This window comes from Gouania willdenowi, chromosome 21, assembly GCF_900634775.1.
Source record: "Gouania willdenowi chromosome 21, fGouWil2.1, whole genome shotgun sequence".
Lineage (NCBI taxonomy): Eukaryota > Metazoa > Chordata > Actinopteri > Blenniiformes > Gobiesocidae > Gouania > Gouania willdenowi.
In genome coordinates, this window is record NC_041064.1 from 15,216,122 (window position 1) to 15,229,449 (window position 13,328).

General features: G+C 38.6%; 1 pseudogene; it reads left to right on the forward strand.

Annotated features, from left to right (window-relative positions):
- Positions 1 to 1,027: 1,027 nt before the first annotated feature.
- Positions 1,028 to 12,569, forward strand: LOC114455195 (toll-like receptor 7; annotated as a pseudogene).
- The last annotated feature ends 759 nt before the right edge of the window (positions 12,570 to 13,328 follow it).

Below are 13,328 nucleotides of genomic sequence, written 5' to 3' on the forward strand. Positions count from 1 at the left end.
GGTTTTTATTAGACTCATAGTTAGATTATTAACGTCTCTGGATTTTTTTGAGGTACTGGTAGTGATTATTCTGTCCACCTCTGCTTCTGTTACTTCTTCGAGTACAAGATACTTATCAATGTCTTTCTTCTCATTGTCAAAATGGTTCCATTTAAGTGTTGGGTGTTTATTTATCTCTTTCTCTATGTCTTTTCCAGTATTTATGAAAAAACTGTTGAGTTCTTGTGCTATTATGTTTTTATTGTGTTCTTTTACATTGTTTATTATAAAATGGTCTGCATTTTTTTCTTTGCATTTACGCATGGTTATGTTATTTATTATTTCCCACAATTTTTTGTTTTTGTTTTTATTCTCTTTTAATTGTTTTTCATAATATTCCCTTTTTTTTTCTCTAAGTAAATTATTAACTTTGTTTCTGTATTTTTTATAACGTATTTCTGCTTTTAATGTTTTTTCTGTTATATATTTTTTATATAGTATGTTTTTCTTTTTGCATACGTTGGCGAGGTTATCTAGAGTCACCAAAGCGGCCGGGGGGGCCCCGAGGGGCTTCCCCCATTACTATGATCTATCGCAATTTCAAGCTAAAAATACGATTTACATGGAATTATATAGTAATCAGTAAAGCGCATTATATTGCTGGATGCTTTATACAATTTACATATGACATGTTTTAGTAGTAGTAGTAGTAGTAGTAGTGGTAATAATAATAATAATAATAATAATAATAATAATAATAATAATAATAATAATAATAATAATAAACACTATGATTACTTTCTTCTTTTTTAATCTTTAACAAAAAAACAAAATGTGGTGGGGGAAACCCCAATAACACAACTCTTTCGTTTGCTAATGTCACCTAATTTTATGGATACTTTGCACAATGCACCATTGCATACGTTTTGTCAACATCATTAAAGGATTTAAAAATTCTAAATGGTCTTGACTGAAGCTTTTTGTTTTATTGTACAGTATCACTCTGCACAATGTTTTTGCATATTGCCTACATTTGTGGCTCCCGATAGTTCAAAAAGACTGGAAAATGCCTTTAGTCTTTTGAAGTCACAAAGTTCATTGACCTTTGTCTAGTCATGTAGGGATAAATTATGGATTTTTCTCCCTATCACTTAAACTGGTGTGGTACCACTTTATTTAATTACTATTATTATCATTACTATGATCTATCGCAATTTCAAGCTAAAAATACGATTTACATGGAATTATAATCAGTAAAGCGCATTATATTGCTGGATGCTTTATACAATTTACATATGACATATGTTTTAGTAGTAGTAGTAGTAGTGGTAATAATAATAATAATAATAATAATAATAATAATAATAATAATAATAATAACTTTCTTCTTTTTTAATCTTTAAATGATCATGAAGAGCATGGTTCTCATCAATCCGGATAGGTCAAAGTTTTGGGCCAATCGCAGGTGAATGTTGGACTGCCTGCAGTCATTGGGCCACCATTTGAGATACCCTTTAATACTGGACCTACTTTGGGATTACAGACACAAGCTTGAAGAGTTACATATGTATGAATATTCACAATGAGGAAGTGATACAGGTTAAATATACAGAGTTGACTTTGTCTTGCACCTGTTACTTTCATCCCTTAATGTCTTAGACTGATCTGCTTCAGTTTGTTCAGTGCTCTGCTGAAGTTAACAGCCGACACTAAACGTCTCTTTTTTCATGATGTTTTTCCAATTGGTGAGTACGATTTTCTACTTTATGGTATAATAATAAAAGTGTTTTTGGTAATATTACATGTTTAGATTTTAGAGGATGATGCCATAATTGCTATAATGAAGCTTAATATTAAGTGCTTCCATAGTGATTAAAGTTAAGATTATATTGTATTTTTATATGTAATTTATTTGATTTACTAGTTGTTCACCTGCACATATTACTAAAAGACAAATGTATGATTTTGTCTAGTTGTCTATCAGTCTCCTGGTGAGCTGGCTCTGCCTTTCAATAACTGGCATCAGCTACCCCAAAACACTGCCATGTGACATCAGCAACATCACCAATAGCAGCGAGGTGATAGTGGATTGCACAGAGAGAGGCCTAAAGAAAATCCCTCCCGGCATCCCAGGAGAAACAACCAATCTGACGCTCACCATCAACCACATTCCATTGTTAAACTCGAGCTCCTTTCAAGGTCTGGAAAACCTGGTTGAGATTGACATGCGGTGCAACTGTGTGCCCATCAAGATAGGTCCCAAGGACCACATGTGCACCCACAGTGTGAAGATCGAGGAAAAGACATTCACCAAACTTGAAAATCTACAAGCATTGTATCTTGATGGAAATCAACTGGAGAGTATCCCCAAAGGCCTGCCAGAAAATCTGATCCTGCTGAGTTTGGAAGTGAATCACATTTTTCAAATATTCGAGGCAAACCTCTCAGAAATCAGAAATATAGAGATACTTTATCTTGGTCAAAACTGCTATTATCGCAACCCTTGCAACGAGTCCTATGCAATAGAAGAGAGTGCTTTTTCTCAATTGCACAATTTAACGTTGTTGTCACTCAAGTCAAATAATTTGTCATTCATTCCACCCAGGCTACCAACATCTTTAAAGGAGCTATACCTCTACAATAACAACATACAAAAAGTCATGTCCAACCAGAATGGTTCGCTAACACTAAAAAGCTCAGAGTTCTTGATCTGTCATCAAATTTCTTAGCCAAAGATTTAGGACTCACTCACTTTCTCAAATTTCTTTTAAAACTAAAAGAATTGGACCTTTCATTCAACTATGAACTTCAAAGGTATCCCGAATCACTGAGATTGAACCAGAGTTTCTCCTCTCTAAAGTCTTTGAAAATTCTCAGACTGAAGGGGTTTGTATTTTAGCAGCTACGACACAACAATATTGATCCCTTAAAAGCCCTTCCTAACTTGGAAGTTCTAGATCTGGGAACAAACTTTATTAAAATAGCAAATCTAAGCATGCTGATGGAGTTGAAAAGCTTCAAAATAATAAGTCTTTCAGACAACAAAATATCTTCACCCTCTGATGGGTACAGTACAATTGGTTATTCTATAAGAGAGCCCTTGAACTGGTCACCCCTTTCGGCTTCCAATAAGTACCAATACAATGAAGTGAGAGAGATGCACTATTTTAGAAATTATGAATATGCACGCAGTTGTAAGTATAAAGATAAGGAACTTGGCGATATTGCATCCCTTGTCAAAAAGGAATGCAGTCAATTTGGAAAAACTTTGGATGTGAGCAGATACAACATTTTCTTTTTGCATCGAACATTTTTAAATCTTAAAGAGCTGAGATGTCTCAATCTGTCTGGAAATGCAATGAGCCAAAGTCTGAATGGCTCTGAATTCACACACCTGACTCAGTTAAAGTATTTGGACTTCTCATCAAATCGCCTCGACCTGCTCTACTCCACCGCTTTTGAAGAATTAAAAAATCTGGTCATATTAGATATAAGTAATAATAACCATTACTTTGAATCAGAAGGTTTGACACATATGTTAAACTTTACCAGGAATTTAAAAAATCTCAAGGTACTGCTAATCAACCACAACCAAATCTCTGCATCAACAAACACAGAGATAGAGAGTCAGTCCCTCGAGAAGTTGGAGTTCAAAGGCAATCGTTTGGATATTTTGTGGAAAGATGGAAACACTAAATACGTAAATTATTTCAAAAAACTTTATAATCTGACAGTCCTCGATATTTCCAGTAACAATCTTCATGAGATTCAACCTCAAGTGTTCAGTGGTCTGCCAGACAAGCTGTCTGGCTCTACCTTAAAAACAATAAACTGAACTCCTTTATATGGAAAAATCTAAGTTATCTGCATTCACTCCTAGTTCTAGATCTCAGTGGCAACAGCTTAACCACTGTCCCACCCATGCTGTCGGACTGCACCACATCTCTCAAGAAGCTAATTGTGCACAAAAACCAAATTGTCAAACTCACATCAGATTTCCTCAAGAATGCATTCAATTTGAAATATTTGGATCTTAGTTACAATCACATTCAGAATGTTGAAGAATCCAGCTTTCCTGACGACGTTGTCAAACAGATGGATATGTTGCTTCTGCACAATAACAGATTCCACTGTTCATGCAATGCCACTTGGTTTGTCAAATGGCTCAACAAGACCACAGTGACTATTCCTAAACTGGGCACAGAGGTTACCTGTGCCAGTCCAGGGGCACAAAGATTTCATCTTGTTATCTCAGTTGACTTGCTAGCATGTCAGCACAATGGTCTGTCAATCATTCTCTACATCCTTTTGACTTCCCTCATCCTCAGCTTTCTCACAATGTCCATCTTGTCATGGCAAATTTTATATTCATCATCATATCCTCAAATGTATGTTCATGTGTACAATTTGTCATGTTTTAATACATGACGACTCCATTAATCTTTACACTTTTGAACAGCTGAATCATGATTAAACAGTACAGATCGTATTATTCTCAGTGCAGCACAGTCTCTGCCAAGGACATACACTGACGTACACACTTATCAAGACAGATAAAGACTGGAGCCAAACCTTCTCATAACATCTTCATCATCCTCCAACATTGCCACTATGGGCATCTGACTCCCTCCCTTTTGTCTCTCACTGTTGGGACCTTTTCTTATCTGTATAAAAAGCTTAAGCTTTGAAACTGTTGGGGCGGGGCGCGGCACTTCCTTTGGACGTCCGCCTGGACGGACGCTAATTTTGTTTCACTTTGTTCCACTTTGTATTCTTTTATTTAGTTTAGAATAAAATCATTTTTTATTAAATCATCAATGCTTCTCCTGGATTCTATCATTCAACCAGAGCAATGAATCATGTCTCAAATGAGGTCAACCGTAAATTCTGCCGTAACAATTGGCGATCACGAACAGGACCATCTTCTGTCCACCCCTCGGACAGAGACTGGAGCACGAACCATCGGTTGAACCTCAAACACCAATTCGGACTAAGGTAAAGCTGCCTTTATAAATATATATATATATGTAAATTTTCATTTACATATATATATATTCGCTCTGTGTTGATTTTTTTTTGAACCAGTCAAGCATTGTATTGATTTTCAGCTTTGAGCTTTGATTTTGATCCTCAGCTGTTCTGTGTTTTGACGCAGTGAATAGCCATGAGAAAGGCTCAAATGGTTGAGGTTCTGTGCTTTTTAATGCTGTAGGTTCTCTCTGGTTTTCTTCGGGCTCGGATATTTTGTTTAGGTCATTATTTACTTTGGTTTTGTTCGGACTCCCACAGCCTGTGAGGTCCTGACCATAGATAGACGGGCAACCAAAGTTTCCAAAACATCCCAGCGGTGTCATGATCTGAGTTCACCTCTGTACCGAAAGCAAAATAGATTAAAACCCCGAACCTAACCTAAATTGTGTTTCTGTGAATCAAACAGATGAACAATCCAATAAACAAATAATATATGCATACGCATATACAATCTTGGTATGATGTGAACTCAGATCATGCTTTCAGGCGAGTTTTACTTTTTTTTATCTTTGTTTTTATTTTGTTTAAACGTGGAATCAGATTTCTCCCTTTGGCTTGGCTTTAATGCTTTCATTTGACGAGTGTCAGCTTTTGAGAAAGGGAGAGAAATACAGAGAGCCAAACACACACACACGTCGCTGCTGTGTTTTTCTTTTTTTTTGGACGTGTGGCCACACACACACACACACACACACACACACACACACACACACACACACACACACACACACACACGTACAGAGAGAGAGAAAGGGACAGAGAGAGAGCACACACACAGGCACGCGCACGGGCGCACGCACACGCACAGAGAGCCACACCCAACAGAGAGAGAGAGAGAGGTGGCGCCCCTCACTGGCCAGTTTAGTGCACTACACACTTGTGACACAACATTGTGATTTCTCACTTCTCCCCTGCCGATAGAATAGTGCCATTACACACAGACACTATTTTTATTTTTATTTTAAATTTTATTTTGATTTCATGTTTGATGGGCAACACACACACACACACACAGATGAATACAGTATTTCATTTTATTTTATTTTAATATTACTGTTACCATCATTATCATTTTTTATTATTTAAATTGTTAGTTTCTGTTGGCTTTGTGGTTGTCCCCTGAAGAAACGACATCTTCAATGAAAGAATGAAATCACCTTCAACTCTTACGCTAATGGAATGTCAACATCATTCAAAGGACCAAGCATCAGAAGGAAATGGACAATCAAAGGTGTGTGACCTTTCAGGACTCAAGGACTCAACTCCCATTCAGCAAAGCAATGCTGAAATAACTCGCTCAGTCCCAAGTCAACTCTTCATCGTCTATGAATGGGCCGCATGCCAATGCTGGATTAACACATCCTGCCCCATCATCAAAGACTGAGAACCTGTGGGCGTCGGAGTGGTTGGACACTCCCCCACCAATGAGTTGCGAGTTAAATGCCACGACTACTGCCTGAATGATGGGCAGCAACTGCAGACTGGTCACACGTCTGCTGGAAATCTTCACCAAAAAGACACTGTTTCAAAAGCCACAAGGATACCAAGCAACAAGAAGTCCACCACAGCCTTTGGTGGTAGAGCTAAATCACTTTAGCCTTGAACTTTGGCATGGAGGGGGACAACTAGCAAATAGCCAACAAGCTTCTCCTTCGCACAATACTAACCCCTCTATCTTCTGACTGTGCACTAGATTATTTTGTTTTCATTTATTCTCTCACACGCAGACAGACCAGACATACAGTCACACACCCACATTCATAACTATGAGAAACACAGAACTTCACACAGAACCCTTCTGTTTGCCACATGAGATCAAGTGTGCCCATCATTTATCTTTGCTTTTATTCATTATGTTGCTCATTTATTTACACTGCTTTGGCCTTTATGAGAAAACAACAAACAAAGGGGAAGAAAATAGTGTTACTGATAAGGCTTTTCTTTCATTTATTTTCTTGATTGAGGGGAGGGCCCCCACAATGCAAGATATGGTTACATCCGCTGAAGACAGAGCCCTCTGTTGCCTCAGCTTTTGGAGCTGAAGTTTTAATTTTTATTGGCCATGATTTTTTTTGAGCTCACACGTTTTTCTCCTTTGTTATTTCTGAACGATTCTTCTTTTTCTCTTTTGTTTTTACTCAATTTCAGGAAAATTGAGACAGAGATTGAGGACTGCAGCCTCAACAAGTTTAAATTTTGACATTTTTTTGACCGATACCCTCGTAAACAATCTGTACCTTACCCTTTTTGAAGCTGCTTGCGACAGACAGCCTAGTTCAACATTCATTATTTTCATTTTGCGCTCCCCCCTTACCGCGTCGGACTGTCTGGCCGGCCCAAAGCCACTCGACAGCAGGGGGGGGGTACCAAATTTTTCCTGAGAAAAAATGTCCCATTAGTTGCTATGAGTACATAGGCAATTACTTTTCAAACAAGAAGTCCTGGTTTAATGTGCAGAAAAAGGATAAACCTTGCTAGGGAGAGCGCTCTTTGGGGGATAGCGGTCCACCTGATTTGATACATGCTTGGTAACCGAAGACCGTTCTGAACAAATTTCTACGTTCCCTTAGAGTGAGGGTTATTAGAGGTTGCGTGCTCCGTTCAATCTTAAGAAGTGCCCAAAAGAAAGTCCTGACAGTCTGCGTTGGTTTATAATTCTCCTGCTAATTCGGAGGGTTTTTTAATCTCCGGAGTAACGAGTGGTCGAGTTTGAAATTCTCCCTAGCTTTATATTTTAAATAAAGACACAGGTCGAGAGGTTACCCTTCCCCCATACTCCTCCCAACTTTATATTTTTCTTAAAGTCAGAAGTTGGAAGGTTCCCTGGAAATTCTCCCTACTTTATATTTTCATAAGGCAAGGTTGAGAGGGTCTCCGGCTAATTCAGATATTTGTTTTAAGTTTCTGGAATTTGCAGCTGTTGAGAGTTTCCCGCGGTTTGGTACCGCGGTTGAGTTTGTTGTTAGGCATGGCCATGCGATTCCTGCCTGATCAGCAGATGAGCAGACTGTCAGTACTGCAAGGGACAATACTCTAAGTGTAGACTCCGCCAAGGCGGAAGTAAAAAGGAGCGTACCTCTTAGTAATCAGACGATACCAGTAAAAAGCAATTAATTAACACTAAAAGGTTGCCAAGCATGAGGGGGCAATAAGAGCTCATTGACCCCGAGAGACGAGGTGGACTGGCTATCGCCATTGGTGGGTTAGATGAGACCTATATTCTACTTAGACACTATGCAGCAAAACCTTGTGAATGCATGGACGTGAAAATTGAGGCATGAACGTGTGCGGTGCATGAGTGACTGAATGATGACACGTTACGTATGCCTGAGAGCGTTGTGAGTGCGAATGTGCCGTGGACGTGTCATTGAGTGATTGACCGATGAATGGCTGTTTGACCACACATGTTCCTCTGTTTCACCTTCTTTTCCTCCTGGGTTTTGATGCACTTGATCTTCTCCCTGTTTTTGCCAATTATGTAGTGGGGTGTTCAGAAAACACTGCTGCTTGTTAAAAGAACTATGGTTTTAGGCCTTGGGCCTTCTAAAAAGTTTACCAGGTTTTAAAGGGTTTTTTCTGGGTGTTTAAAAACACCAAACGACATTTTTTATATATGATACCACTTTCAGTGGAATGACTGGCTTTGACCTTGACTGACCTTACATGTTCAGTGTCCATGTTTTTTGTTGTTATATGTGTATACTCGTTGTGGTGTGCACTTGTCTACGTCTTCGTCTTAGTTGTTGTTATTATGTAGCTTTTTCCAAAATACAGGTCGCTGTAAGGAGACGAATCAGATCCAACTAAAGAAAAGAGATATTTTAAATTATCCAGTTAAGTCTTAATGGTTTCCTCTCTTTCTGTTTCTGAGTGTTTCCTAACAGAATGCCACCGCCTTCTCGACTCCGATCCTTCCTCCAGCCGCCATGCCTGGTCACTGCTTGTTATGATGAAGGATGAGAATTAAAGGGAAGTATTGTCCATAACTGTAACTGGGAAACAAAGGGGAAATAGATTGAAATAGACACGTGACAATATGACATATTGTGGATGTTCTAACATAATATCTATTCCAGAGACTACAGAGACTTCCAATCCAACTGCGAAAGTGGGGACAGATCTTCAAATTTCCAAAAGGAGCGTACAGTTGACCCTGGCTTTGACCTTTATGGCTGAGGAGAAGGAGGTCGAGGAGGTTGGAGGGCACAAAGGCAGGCGGACACAAGAGAGAGGAAAACGGAGACACATCCAAAATGATCAGATAAGTAATTTTCCAATGATATTTATCATATGGTTTTAAGAATCCAAATGTATTCTTATGTAAAAAAAGGGAAGGGAGGGGCCAACGTCCCTCTGATTCTTGATTTATATTTTATCATAGGAAAATATACCTCAAACCCTCCAACTATTTTCTTCTTGTTCCACCAGCACTTAGCGTGCAAGACCATAAAACACCTTCACTGGGTTTAGACACTTTTAAGGGAAAAATTAAGTGTTCTCAACATTGGGTTGGTGGCCCAATCTGGGTCGCCTGAGATTTAAAAAAGGGTCCTCCTGAAATTCTTGATAATTGATTGAAATAAGAGATAGTTTAAAGTTGAGTAACTTCCAAGCATTTAAGGAAGCTCTCCAAACCGTGCTGGGGCTCGTCACCCCCACGAATGGGATAAATACAGAGAGCAAAAGACAATATGATTGTTCGACTCAACTTAACTTTAATTCTGTCTAACCTTAAAGGGCCAATAATCTTGCTAAACTCTGGTTCAGACACAGAATAGGAGACACTTTTGCCACCAATTGACCTTCAAAATTAAGTAAATTACATCTCAAATAATAATTATGAGGGAAATGAATGAAATAAATGAACTGACAAATTCAGCTCTATAAAAGAATTAGGCTATGTAAATAGGTGTGGAGTGTTAACATTATTCAGAATAAATAAAGGATAGAATAAGATTTCTCCTTCACAAATAAGAGATAGCAAAGAAAATAAACAAACAATTTAAATAAATAAATAACATCATTTATTTATTTGGTTAAACTCATTTAGCTTTCTCACATCTCCATGTCTCCCAATTGTATGTATTCATCTTGAGAAGACATGTAATCACACTCCACACTTCTCCGTCCGACTTGCATGTCCTTGTAAACAGTGGTTCTCAAATTGTTGCTTCTCACCAGGTAAGTAGATGTACCACAGATAATCACTGCAACTCCAGCTATGCTTCTTCTTACTCCAGGAAAAGAAAATTGAATTAATACTTCCTGCTTTTCTTTCAAGCCTCATATTTTCCCACTCGCGTGCGAATGGGCTACAGAGCTAGCATGGCTAAAAGCTCACTAACCCACACCTAACCATTGTGTGATTGTGCAGCAGCACCTTTTAGGATCTGAAAAGCTCTCAGATCCTGACCTCTGACCTGTCTCTGCCTTCCTGGCCATACTAACTATTCATTTAGTCAGTTAACTAAACCTAACACCCCTAAAAACTTCTATTCTATTCTATTCTATTCTATTCTATTCTGTTCTGTTCTGTTCTGTTTTGTTTTGGGTGAGTTTGGTTTTGGTGTTTTTCCCCCCCACCCCCTTTTTTTTTCTGTCCAGGTACCAGCTAAAGCCTACCAGGTACCAGGTACCAGCTAAAGCCTCAGTAGTGGGATCGCGCCTGTGTTCAGGTACCAGCCAATCCCAAGAGTTTTGTTTTGGTGTTTTTCCCCCTCTTCTGTTCAGGTACCTTCCGATCCCAAGAGAGGTTGCCAGGTGTGTGGAGACTACCCTTCCTCAGACAACAACCAATCATCTACAACACCGACTGAAATGACCCACACGGCAGTGAAGGTCGCAGAGCAGGCAACATGGATCCAAGATGATTGCCGAGACCAGCTGATGCTAAGACGGAGGCTGACCGAACAATGAAGGGGGAACCGACAAGGCCACTGAGACACACACACAAGAAAACTCTCTAGAACAAGGGCCTAGCTTTGTTTATAAGCCACACCAAATGCTCATAGCTAGGTTGAGGGAGGACAAGCTCACACCTAGCTGCAGGAATACAGTCATAAACCCTTCTGCTACGATTGAGGAAAATACTCAAGGTTCTTCACTCATGATGCTATTGGTTACCCCAGTTACCACTGAACTCAGCCGATGAAGACGAGTGATGTCCTTGATGCAAATGATGATTTTTGCTTATCTAGATGTAATAAAGGATGATTTTTGATGATTCATGCCATTGATAATAATGATGAAGTTTTTTTTAAGGTTTATTTCCACATTTTTCTTGATATGTCTATATCCGTGCCTCACAAAAGAAGAATATATCCAATGTATGACAATAACGATGCTAATGGTTAACCCTGACAGACAGCAAAGGTGGAATATAATAATTTTGTTTCTTGATTTGGTCGTTGAGGCGACCAAAAGTGGGGAATGTCATGGCAAATTTTATATTCATCATCATATCCTCAAATGTATGTTCATGTGTACAATTTGTCATGTTTTAATACATGACGACTCCATTAATCTTTACACTTTTGAACAGCTGAATCATGATTAAACAGTACAGATCGTATTATTCTCAGTGCAGCACAGTCTCTGCCAAGGACATACACTGACGTACACACTTATCAAGACAGATAAAGACTGGAGCCAAACCTTCTCATAACATCTTCATCATCCTCCAACATTGCCACTATGGGCATCTGACTCCCTCCCTTTTGTCTCTCACTGTTGGGACCTTTTCTTATCTGTATAAAAAGCTTAAGCTTTGAAACTGTTGGGGCGGGGCGCGGCACTTCCTTTGGACGTCCGCCTGGACGGACGCTAATTTTGTTTCACTTTGTTCCACTTTGTATTCTTTTATTTAGTTTAGAATAAAATCATTTTTTATTAAATCATCAATGCTTCTCCTGGATTCTATCATTCAACCAGAGCAATGAATCATGTCTCAAATGAGGTCAACCGTAAATTCTGCCGTAACAATCTCAAGCCATCTTTTCTTGTGGGATATCTGGTACATCTTCTACTTCTTCAGGGCAAAGCTCAAAGGCTATCGGCACCTCACCTCCAAGAGTACTATCTACGATGCCTTTGTCATCTATGACAAGGAGGACCAAGCGGTGTCAGAGTGGGTGATGAAGGAGATGTGCTTTCATCTTGAGAAACACGGAGACCACCCTCTGACACTCTGTGTTGAGGAAAGAGACTGGATTCCTGGATGTCCCCTGATTGACAACCTCTCCCAGAGCATCTATCGGAGCAAGAGAACAGTGTTTATTCTCACCAACAAATATATTAAAGGAGGAAAGTTCAAGACAGCTTTCTACATGGCCCACCAAAGATTAATGGATGAAAAAGATGATGTTATTGTCCTGATTTTTTTAGAAAAAACATGTTGCAATTCAAAATATCTGAGACTACGAAAAAGGCTGTATAGTCGATCTGTGATGGAGTGGCCATCAAACCCTCAGGCTCAGCCTTACTTTTGGTTCAGTCTGCGAAGCATGTTGGCGACTGAAGGTCAGAAACAATACAACAACCTTTTCAAAGAGACACTGTAGCATAAACATTACAATGATGAAGTTTGTTCCCTTTTTTGCAACTTCTGCAATATTATCAAAGACTGCATATTGGAAAGTACAGTGTCGCCTTTTTTATTGATAGTGAGTACAAAATATTTTTGTAATTATTTTACTATGCATATCAATTAGATGTTTTTATTGTCAACCAGTGTAATATGAAATAAAGCTGCCAATGGTTACAACTTGGTGATATGTGGGTTTATTTTTAATTTATCTTTGAAGATATAGTCTTGTTCTGTTTATTATTTATATATATTGGTGAGGATCTGTTAGAAAATTGAGGAAGTTGAATTTTTAGATTTAGTTTTCTTTGTGTTTAGTTTTAGTTGGTTCTGATTGTGCTTTCAGTTCTTTCAGTTAGAAAAACAGCACAACTTTCCCTCCACTCACATGTCTTCAGCTTAAATCTTACATTATTAATCACTTATCTTTCGGCAGTCAAGTCTTTGATAGGGACCTAATATATATTTTCAAAGATAGATATGAAAATCCATCCAATGAAACCTAACTAGTTCTTATATGGTTTCCAATTGAGGTATACTTGGTCAGTGTTAGTTTCAGCAATCCTCTCTTCAGTCAGTTTATGTCTGGGTTTCTCTGTAGGTCTGGGCTCATGAGTGTTTTTATAGACTTTTATATATTTCAAAAGAACTGATTACTTTTTTTTTAGATTAAATAGGTCCCATCATCTATCCCCTACATCTGTTGGCCATCGAAAATGCAGACGTTTGCATAAAG